The sequence below is a fragment of the Dreissena polymorpha genome, chromosome 16, assembly GCF_020536995.1.
Source record: "Dreissena polymorpha isolate Duluth1 chromosome 16, UMN_Dpol_1.0, whole genome shotgun sequence".
Taxonomy (NCBI): domain Eukaryota; kingdom Metazoa; phylum Mollusca; class Bivalvia; order Myida; family Dreissenidae; genus Dreissena; species Dreissena polymorpha.
This window is the reverse complement of record NC_068370.1, coordinates 14,801,770-14,812,064: the sequence shown is the minus strand read 5'-3', so window position 1 is coordinate 14,812,064 and position 10,295 is coordinate 14,801,770.

Sequence of the window (10,295 nt, the reverse complement as noted above, 5' to 3'; positions counted from 1 at the left end):
AGATAATGGTCATTTGGGGGTTATAACACAACATTATAGATAATGGTTATTTGGGGGTTATAACACAAAATCATAGATAATGGTTATACCAGTATCTTTTTCTATTTTGTTTAAAATAATCGGCCAATATATTAATATTTACAGTAGAAAAAAAATCGTTCCATGTAACTTCATTGAGTGCCTTTTACACTGAAATTCCCGACGCCCTTTGATGCTTTGCATCAATAGTTATCTTGTGTTATATAGTGATGTTCTGTATTTACAAGGCGGGTTATTGAGATCTGCGAAGAACTAATTTTATTGCGCATTATTTATGTGGTAAATAGGACTTTTGGGAATTTGGATTTTGGCAGCCAGCCAATTCTGACTGTCTCAGAAATTTTGTATCATTTCTATGACCTTGGGGCTACGCCCCAGGCCAAAAACTGTTATACTTATACGTACATAAGGTACAGTACGTCCAAGATTAAGGTGTGCGATATATTGGACGAGGCATTCGACGAGCAAATGCTCGGCTGCAGTCTGGTGGATGGATCCTCTAGACCGGCAACCGATCTACCGAATGCAATTCGCAAATTCGACAAGGATAGAAAACACATTATTAGTGGTATCGAGCAGACATAGTGATTTAACATTGGTTGCGTATTTTTTCCGCTGTACTTAACTGTCATAGAACGGCAGTCAGTTAACATAATTTTTCTGGGTAAGCGTGTTTACCAGTACTTAGTGCATATTCTCATGCTATAGCTTATAAATGTTTTAAATGCACCAGCGCCAAAAAGATATACCGTAAATATGCTTAATCTCGGGATGTAGTGCCGAGCTGGATCTACCTCGAACCACTGACTTGTAATCGAGCGGTCCATGAACTGAGCTAACCGGCCCGAACAAAGAGCATTGTGTTAAGGATTTTAACCCACCTTTTAATATAATGTAGTGTTAACGTAATGTTTCTTCAGCCTACCAATACATTACAACAGTTTATCTAAGCTTTCTGAAATAGTCTTACGTTAACAGACAATAAATGTACATGTTGCATGTGCCATTAATTTTATTTAGCACTTGATTAATCCCTATTTTAACGCATAATGACAGTTCGATTTGCCTGGAAGGAAGCGATTGCCCGGGCGGAAAAGAATTTACCATGTCGCCACGGAAAGAAATGCTGTTCAGAAAGGGGCGCTTGGGATGCGTTGGGAGAAGGCCCGAACAAACAACAGCAAAATACTGTCAACCAAAAGAATGGGCATATAGTAAAATGGCTGTTACAGTATTTAAACAATACTTGAGTGACTTGCCGGTGAAAAGCCTTAAACAATAAAAGTGTGCAGTATTTTTGCATCGCCCTACATGTACAATGTGACATTAAACGATCCCATGTTCAAATGTCACGGCCGTGTTTGTTTATGTTAAGTTTATCAGATAAAAAAAAGTAATAGCCCCACATTGTAAAATGTTTACCGGTATACCAACTTACATCTTTATCTTTAATTAAGACTTTATGAATTACGTAAGTGCACCATTTTTGACGATGCTGCTTCAGCGAAGCAGCTCGTCTAAGTAATCATTCCCTGAAAAAATTCTTCACAATGGCGACCTATGTAAAAGACCGAGCCAGTCCGATTGAGATAGCTCGATTTACTCAATCGGCATACCTCGATGATTATCATTGATAACATTCTCCTAGCAGAGTTGTCGTTCGTGCCTCAACAAACAACAATGGCCGCGCCCATGAGAGAATGTTGACACTCGTGTCAAAACTTTCTTACAGCATAAATCGGCTTGTTTGGCTATTTAGAAACTGTTATTTTGGATATATGAGTTATTTATTTACTAAATCTTCGCTAATGACAACAATTGATGAAATTCGAAGCCGAATGATATATTCGATTTGAATGAAGGACTTTCTGGATCTTGACAGCTTGACACGGCAAAACTGGCAAACTGGTATTTTTAGTTATCAATTTAAGTCACATTTTGCTTTGTTAATTATATTCGAGCATTTTGCGACTTAATGAATGACTATGATACCCGATATCAACATATCATATGGGATTTGCAGATCACCAAGCTGTCCTGAAATTCAACATTGATTACAAACTCTTTACTCAGATTACTGGTTTGTATTCGTCCTTCTTTCTTTTTTAGTACTTGATATCATTTTAAAGTTAAATGAACTGTGTCACAGTAAAATAGACATTAAGGCGATTGTGGCCAGTTTGGATCCTGATCAGCCTGCAGTCGCTTGAAAGCTGTTTGCTTAAAAGCGGTTTTCTGACAATAACAAATAGATTAATTGGATACTGATTAGACTGCCCTTTTTTCTGTGACCTGGCTCAAATAATAGTATTGTCATTAATCAAATGATTCTATTTCGAACATTAATCAAGTGTTTTTTTCTGGTCCCTCAGGATCAATGACTCCAGCACTTTCGTGTTGAGAATTGAATACTGCTTAAGGCGATGCTAGGGGGCGTGAGAGATGTTGCACCTTCCATAATCTCTCATTAGTCGACTCAATAAAACCGAGTCGGCAATATTTGACTTAATTTTTGGTTTGGTTGCTCTCGAGGGATCGAAAAATTTCAGAATCTTCCTAAAAGCCTAGTGGTAGTGTCGACTTTGATTGCAGGAGGTTGCGCTGCGAGTTTGATACCCAGAAGCGACATTGAAAACTAGCCAATTTTGTTATTTAAAAGGCTGTTAAACCTGATATACTAAGATAATGTGAATTTTCTCTCACATGATGGTCTTCAGTTATATTATACAAAAACTCACAGCAGATATAAACAATGGGACAATAATTAATGAACGCATCTTTCATTTGTCTTTGACACTTTGATATGGTCTAGATTTTAATATGTGACTTGACTTTACCAGTACTCTCGTGAAAGAGTTAAAGTGTTAATGTACCAGTGAAGATCACCTAAATCCAGATTTGCTATTATAGAAGTGTGGAAAGTTTTAAGGTTGTGACAAGTAAGCAAAAATGGGTCATTACCGAGAGGCCACAGCTGATCTATGACTGTTTTAAAACAAGAAAAATCAGTGCCCGATTTAGATTTCCTTACATAGTTTAATAAAAATTATTTTCAGAAGCCTGGTAACAGTTTAACGTTAATGTTACCAATGTGTCAGACCAGGGCCTTGATTTTGAAATCTAGGACATGCATGGTCAGATGATGTCATTAAAGATTATACATTTTTTTCAAACACATACAAATGTAAACATGTTTCTGTAACTAATGTAGAGGTTATAAATAGTAAAATGCACACCAGGTGGCTCGGTTGCAATGGTTTGATGGACTGCTTGGATGCGTAGTTACATAATATACAGTATATCAAACTGTATTATTTCAAATATGTTTGCATCTAGTATACTTATATTGATAATATTTACAAAATACATGTATATGAATGACAAACTTGACTAAAATCATTTAAATGATACTGAAATCATGACAGTAATTTATACTAATAATTATTTAATATATGTTGATTGATATAATCATGTACATCTATATAAAATGAGATCATACTGTAACTTCAGTGATGAATTTCAGTGAATTAAATTAAATCCAAAAGTAAGTCACTCCCATTTCTCTCCCGCAGCGCGCATACCTAAAGGTCCTGCTGTGTACCTATCCAGACCCAGATCCAGAAATATTATACATAATTATATATCATGTTGTTTAGAGGGGATGATTTTCCCTCTGTTGTATCCATGTATTGTTTTACTTCTTTAATCAGTGTGCTTAAAGATATATAAACATAGCTCCAGGGTCAGAGCTTTACGCAATGAATATTTCACCCCCTGATCTTTTTTCTGATGGAAATTTTAGTATCTGTACACATTGGAAGATTAAATTTGTAAATTAAATATTATTTTTAGTGTTAAAAACGATATAGTTCAAATGTTTATGCTAGATGAAATAAGAGCCTTAGTCAAGTGGTATTTAAACATTTTTAAATGGTAAAATTTTCTGAAATGTATTTTCTCTTGAGCACTGGCCAGATATGAAATGTATACCATTTAAACACTTGTATATGGAGCCCTGAACAGATCTCAAATGTATATCCCTTTTCTCTGGCACCCTGGTCATCTCTTGTTGATCACCTTACAAATGGCAAATTATATGCAGAACAGTTCATTATATGCAAAGGTTAAATGAAATACTTCAGAAAAAAAATTGACATCCTTTTCACATGGAAATTTTTCTTCGTTAATTCAAACATTCCTGGCAGGCTACCGCTTTGTTTTCATATGTCGCCTACATTAAGGACGCGCGTTGGTAGGACCGCATTACCGCTTCTGAAATGTGTATTCATACTATTGCCTTAGAGGTACTTATCCGATGTTTGACGGAAAGGGCCGAGAATGTGCGATTGTGGGTCAAGTTCCCAACGGGTACTTCTTCCCCGTACCCCCATTTTTTTCCGAAGCCAAACTTTTTCGAACCCAATTTTTTTCGTACCCATTTTTTTTTAAGTTACCAAATTTTTTTTCGTACCCAATTTTTTTTTCGTTTCCAAATTTTGTTTGTACCCAAATTTTGTTCGTACCCAATTTTTTTTCGTTCCCATTTTTTTTTTGCATTATTATTTCGTACCCAAAATGTTCGTACCCAAATTTGTTTGTGTACCCACATACACAATTGTTGTGATGTAGATAAACTTAAATTGATGCTTGAATATCCATCCTCTTCAAAAGCATCGTCACACCAGTACTGTCAGTACTTTGATTTCCATTTGTATTAATAATTAACTGACCATTGACACAGAGTGAAAAATAAAGGGCCTTACATCCTAAAATTGGCGTTTATATGTATTAAGTTGATTTTATGGAAAACACTAGTTTTTTATTCGGTGTATATGATCTGTTAACTTTAGGTGGTCAATTTAGAGTTTCTCTGGATAAATAACGAACGACCGTACTTTCTGATTATATCTTTAGTCCGTCTGCTTATAGTGTAAAATATTTATGAATTTGATAAGTTTGTTTAGAACTTTCAACACACATCTTAAATATTTTTTATATTCACCAAAGAAAAAACGTCCATAATAATTTTCTCTTTTGCCAAATGACGCCCATTATATAACTTATACCTTCGTGGGTATACTTCACCAGATATTGACAAAACAGATTAATTCGTGATATTTTTATTTCAATGATATTTCAACTCTATCTTGGAGACGACAAGAATTACATCTTAATGTTAATTTCAAATTTGTTGACTTTGAATTGTCTTTATTAATTTCATCAATTGTATTATTTGCCAATTTTTTAATATATACATGAATACAAAATAAATCATTTTGCAATCATCCTGTGCAAGTTATGTATCAAGATAAAAGTCATTATGTTGTATTATATAATTCGATTCTTCATTCACATCATATTATGAAATATTTAAAAACCAAATGATACATCATGGGTAGAATTTCAGATACATTTTACACTGATCAGAATAAAATTATATATTAAATACCGGCAAGAAGTGTTGAAAACATTCGACATCTTATTGAAATGGTGTTAATAACACGACCCTAAACAATATTTGAGTATTATTGGTTGTCAATTGCACAATATAACAGTAAATCACAGTTTCAAATCAAATAAATCAATATATAAATGAGATTAACCTAAAATCACAGCTTTAAATAACATAAATAAATGTATAAGAGATCAACTATAAATTACAATTTTCAATAACATTAAACAATATATATGAGATCGATTAATTAAGATGAATTATACTTAAATTAACATAAAAGGCATATACATAGTTCTAACTGTTTCGATAAATTTGTTTAATGCTTTGTTGATTTTTTATGCCTTTAAAGATTAGTTGCGTGTCGGTATTTTTTACCGCATTGGCAGGCATGGGCTGCACGATCCTCGTGCTGACTAGCTTCGTAGTCTTGTAGGCCCTGTTTCGACGTGTAACTTAAACCACACGTGTCGCACGTACAGTTTTCTCTGTTCTCGTTTGCGCAACAGCCACGTGATTTTTTACCTGTTGGCTGGTCGCAAACAGTTTCCCACACTGGAAGCATGCCTCGCGGGCCCGCCTCTTCGTGAATATGATTTCTGTAAAAAAATAAATAGAATGTTAGATGTGATGTCTTAGAAATTGTTAGGTTTTCAACAACTCGAGCGTATTTAGCTTGTGCGCTAGCTGTATACATTTGTGACAACGTATGCTTTGAATACCACTTACTGTACTCAAATAATTATCGATTTCTAAAATATGAATATAAAGATCACAAGATTATAGACATTTTACAACGAAAACAACATCATCGATATTCATCTTGAATATATTCGCATGAGGTACAAGTATTAATAGTTAAAGAGTTGGTAGCAACTTGTCTTATGTATAACAAGGCACCAAGGTCTATTTCACAAGATGGTCTGCAATACCTGTGCATTTTTTTAGTTTGTCCTTGACCTTGTCAAGAAACATCTCCCGCAACACCGGTATGGAGCTTTTCCTTTGTGTTATCTAATATGACGGCTGTAACAACTCCTTGACTGGAACTGTCGGCCACACTCATTGCACAGACGCGCCGTGTTTGAGGTCGATGGCATATTCGCCTGGAAAATTCTGATTCATAAAACTGTAATAGGACAGGTTTAAGACGTCTACTCTATTCCAGACCGCTATATAAACATAAACAGAATACTCGTAAACGGATTAAACATATAATATGTATCTTTGTGTATGCAGGAGAGTAATTCAATAAGTGAAACCCAGCAAAGATCACACATGACATGGCGAAGAACTGTTGTTGAGGGTAAAGTGGAGATATAAAGTGAATATTACTGCGAAATATACGCTAATCACTGTATTGCTGCTTTGGCTAGAAAGTGAGCGGCATTAAGTAATTTAATAAAAGTAATAAAGGGTTTAAAAACGACGAAAAATACCTGTTTCGGCACGAACGTCGCCATCTTGACTTCCTTTAGATCATCACGTGATTACCCCCTTTGTCGGAACTAGCAACATCTACACGAGGCGTTGCTGCATAATCCCTGTGGCATCTTTGATTTCTCAAATTCCCTTTTCTGCTCTATGTCATCTACGTAAAGGTATCCGGAAGATTATTTAACATATTGCATCGTGGTCATTTGGACACAATAAAATAATTTGATATTTTATTGTAACGGAAAACAGCATAACCTGTCCTAGAACTAGCAGTATGTATTATGCTCTTCATGTATATATGTATATTCAAATAGAGACAACTCATGATTCAGTTCACATTTAAGGACAGAATAAGTTTGATAAATTAAGAATGTTATACTTATACATAAAGCAATATTGACTTCATTGACATCGAAAGTAATAGCTTAATTCTAATAACGAACTATTTTAAACATCACTTTGTTAGAATTACATAAGTATATAAATCAATCACAGATGGACATATACGATATCAGAAACTAGTCAGAATGATATTAGATATGTTGACATCCGCATTAAAATATATTACAATCTGAAACTATTTTGTCTATGCAATACTTATATGTGTTAGCAGTGAAAGTGCATTTTAGAATTGTGCGTCATTTCTATACTTAATAATACAGCCGGACTTATTTTAATCAATTAATGTCGATAATATATATGTATAAACACACAGGTGCATGCTTGTAAATTTAATCGTACGCTTAGAAAAGAAGGCATGAGGACCAAATATGTCTAAGGGAGACTACGTTCCAAAATTGATGTAATTTGCAAAATCCCTAGTTTTCTTTCCTGAATGATTGCTAAATGTTCATGTCATTTATTTGTCAACGGCGAGGTAATATCGTCGATATTGAACCAACAGTGCCTGGCGACGATATCCTTTACAATATCCGAATTGCACTACAACTTAAATAAAAACACAAGAACACACATGTATTCATTAATTTGATTTTCTTCTACACAAAATACAGTCGTGGCAGGGTTAAAATAGGACGGAGAGTATTACTCTTTATACAGATTTTATTTCGTTATTTATACTTAAGATAGTTATGTAGCTAACAAATTCTGATATTTTTTTAAAATAAATTAAATAACTTAAATGTATACGTAATTACTACGTATCTTTTTATAACATACACGTACCGAATGTATCATCGAAGACACACACTGATAAGTGCCCATCTAGATATTTACTCAATTGAATATGTTAAGAACTAACATGAGCATGTGACTGATTATCATACAAATATTTTGAACATTATCGGAAATCATACAAATATTGAAGGACAATGTAATGTATTTCATTCCTTTACCTAAGACAATTTAATCGATTAAGAACAAAGTAAGTGTTGCTATTCCACAAAATTGCCCCAAATTACTCAAGTGATATTGATGAATAGTGCATGGTATTAATCATACGTTTTTATCTAAGAGAAATACATTTATCTTGGGTATGTCCCCATAAATCATTCAAACATCGTTGGTGACCCTTTTGATATTGCAAAACTTGCAGTTCAAGCAGTTGAAAAGGTTTTAATACACATGTAACGTGCTGTAATTTGATATGCTCTGCACGTAGGAGTCTAGAGAATCTAGCTGTTAAGTACGATGTATCGAAACGTGATTTGCAATCATTACAAAGAGTAACAGAGGCTAAAGTTATCAATCAAAGTGTCGATACTTTTAAGTTCATTTATACTAGAAAATAAATTCATAATTTTGTACGACCAATTCTTTTTGTTTGTGTGTGTTTGGTTATAACTCTCTCTTTTCGGACAGTCTTACAGATGTTGAAAAACGATCATAAGAACACAACTTATATACACTGAATTATGCATGTGTTTGCTTATTGTGTTAGGATTCTATTGTTTTGGTCAGGTTCTGCATGACAACAATAGCAAATCACCAGCAGATACCTGCCAATCAAGAATGAGTTAACCTCATATTTGTAATTCTAGTAATCTAAACAAAGACTTAAGCTCACATAATCTTTCGAATATCTGCAAGCTCTTTAATAAACAATTGAACGTCGGAGCGATAGATTTGTGTTCAAGGTAATTAGAAAAAATGCTAAAGACTTTTCTTTGAATGTTATCGGTCTATTCATCACACAACTGGAAATGGATACACAAAATCTTACACTGACATGTAAATGTCGCGTAACGACTTCAGATCGTTAATGTTTTAAAAACACAATGTTCGTGTGACGCGATATGTCTTAATTACTCAGTGTAAATGCTTTTAAAGATTCACATACAGTGAATGTTAATTTACTGCGATGTGCATTCAGCGTTGTTTTCATTATTACGATTGAAGCAATGTATGCGCAATAATATGTGCACACTTGATATGCAGTTAAATCATAATTAAGTTGCTACAGATTGACTCATGCAATGAATGACGTATAAGGCGTCGGGAGAAATACAACGTTCAGAGTGTGATGCTTTTTGTTACGAACCCTATGCATTCTTTACAAACATGGTTAGTCTTTTGTTGATAGCAATCTAACATCTCCAGTCTCAGCGGTTATTCAATTTAACAACAATGCACCTAAAGTTTGGATCAACACTGACTGTTGCTGGACTGATAATTAAGTAGAAGATGAAAAATCAATTTCAATGAGTGTGATGTTTTGATCGATGCAAGGCACATCATAGGTCATTTCTGTTGTTTCTATTATTCCATAATCACTTCAGTGGATTTTCCATAATGATTCCGTTTTGGTAGTTCCAATTGTAAACGTACATCTTCGAACATCCAGTAATAATCAGATTATGCGCATTGAAGTGATGTACTACTAGTAATGATGAAGTATAAGATTTTACGATGTCATATGTTCACCGTAAAAAATATACGTAATGTAACGTGTTATTAATTTTGACATACCTACAAAGGTTGTATGAAAATGCTTAATATGTTGTGTTATTTTACACAGCAACCCACGCTGATTTCAGATATTCGAACATAATGACGTAAGTTATTTAAAATGATACCTTTGCAAATTTACAATGACATATTTTGGTTACAATACGTTTTCGTTGTTATGCTTGATCAACGTTCGGGGCATAAACTATTTGCTATATATCTTTATTATATATTTTTAATTTATAACGTTAAGCTTAATCAAATTTTGAATCGTCCCAACAAAGAAAACATAAAATCGAAAATATCTCCAAGTCCATTTTATAATAGTATATATCTTACAGATAATTGATACAAAAATCAGTTTTTCTTATAGTAATAGCGAACTTTAGACGCTTTATTTGGTGTGATAACATTTATTTAACGATGTACAGAAAACCCATGTAAAGAATCTACTGTTAGT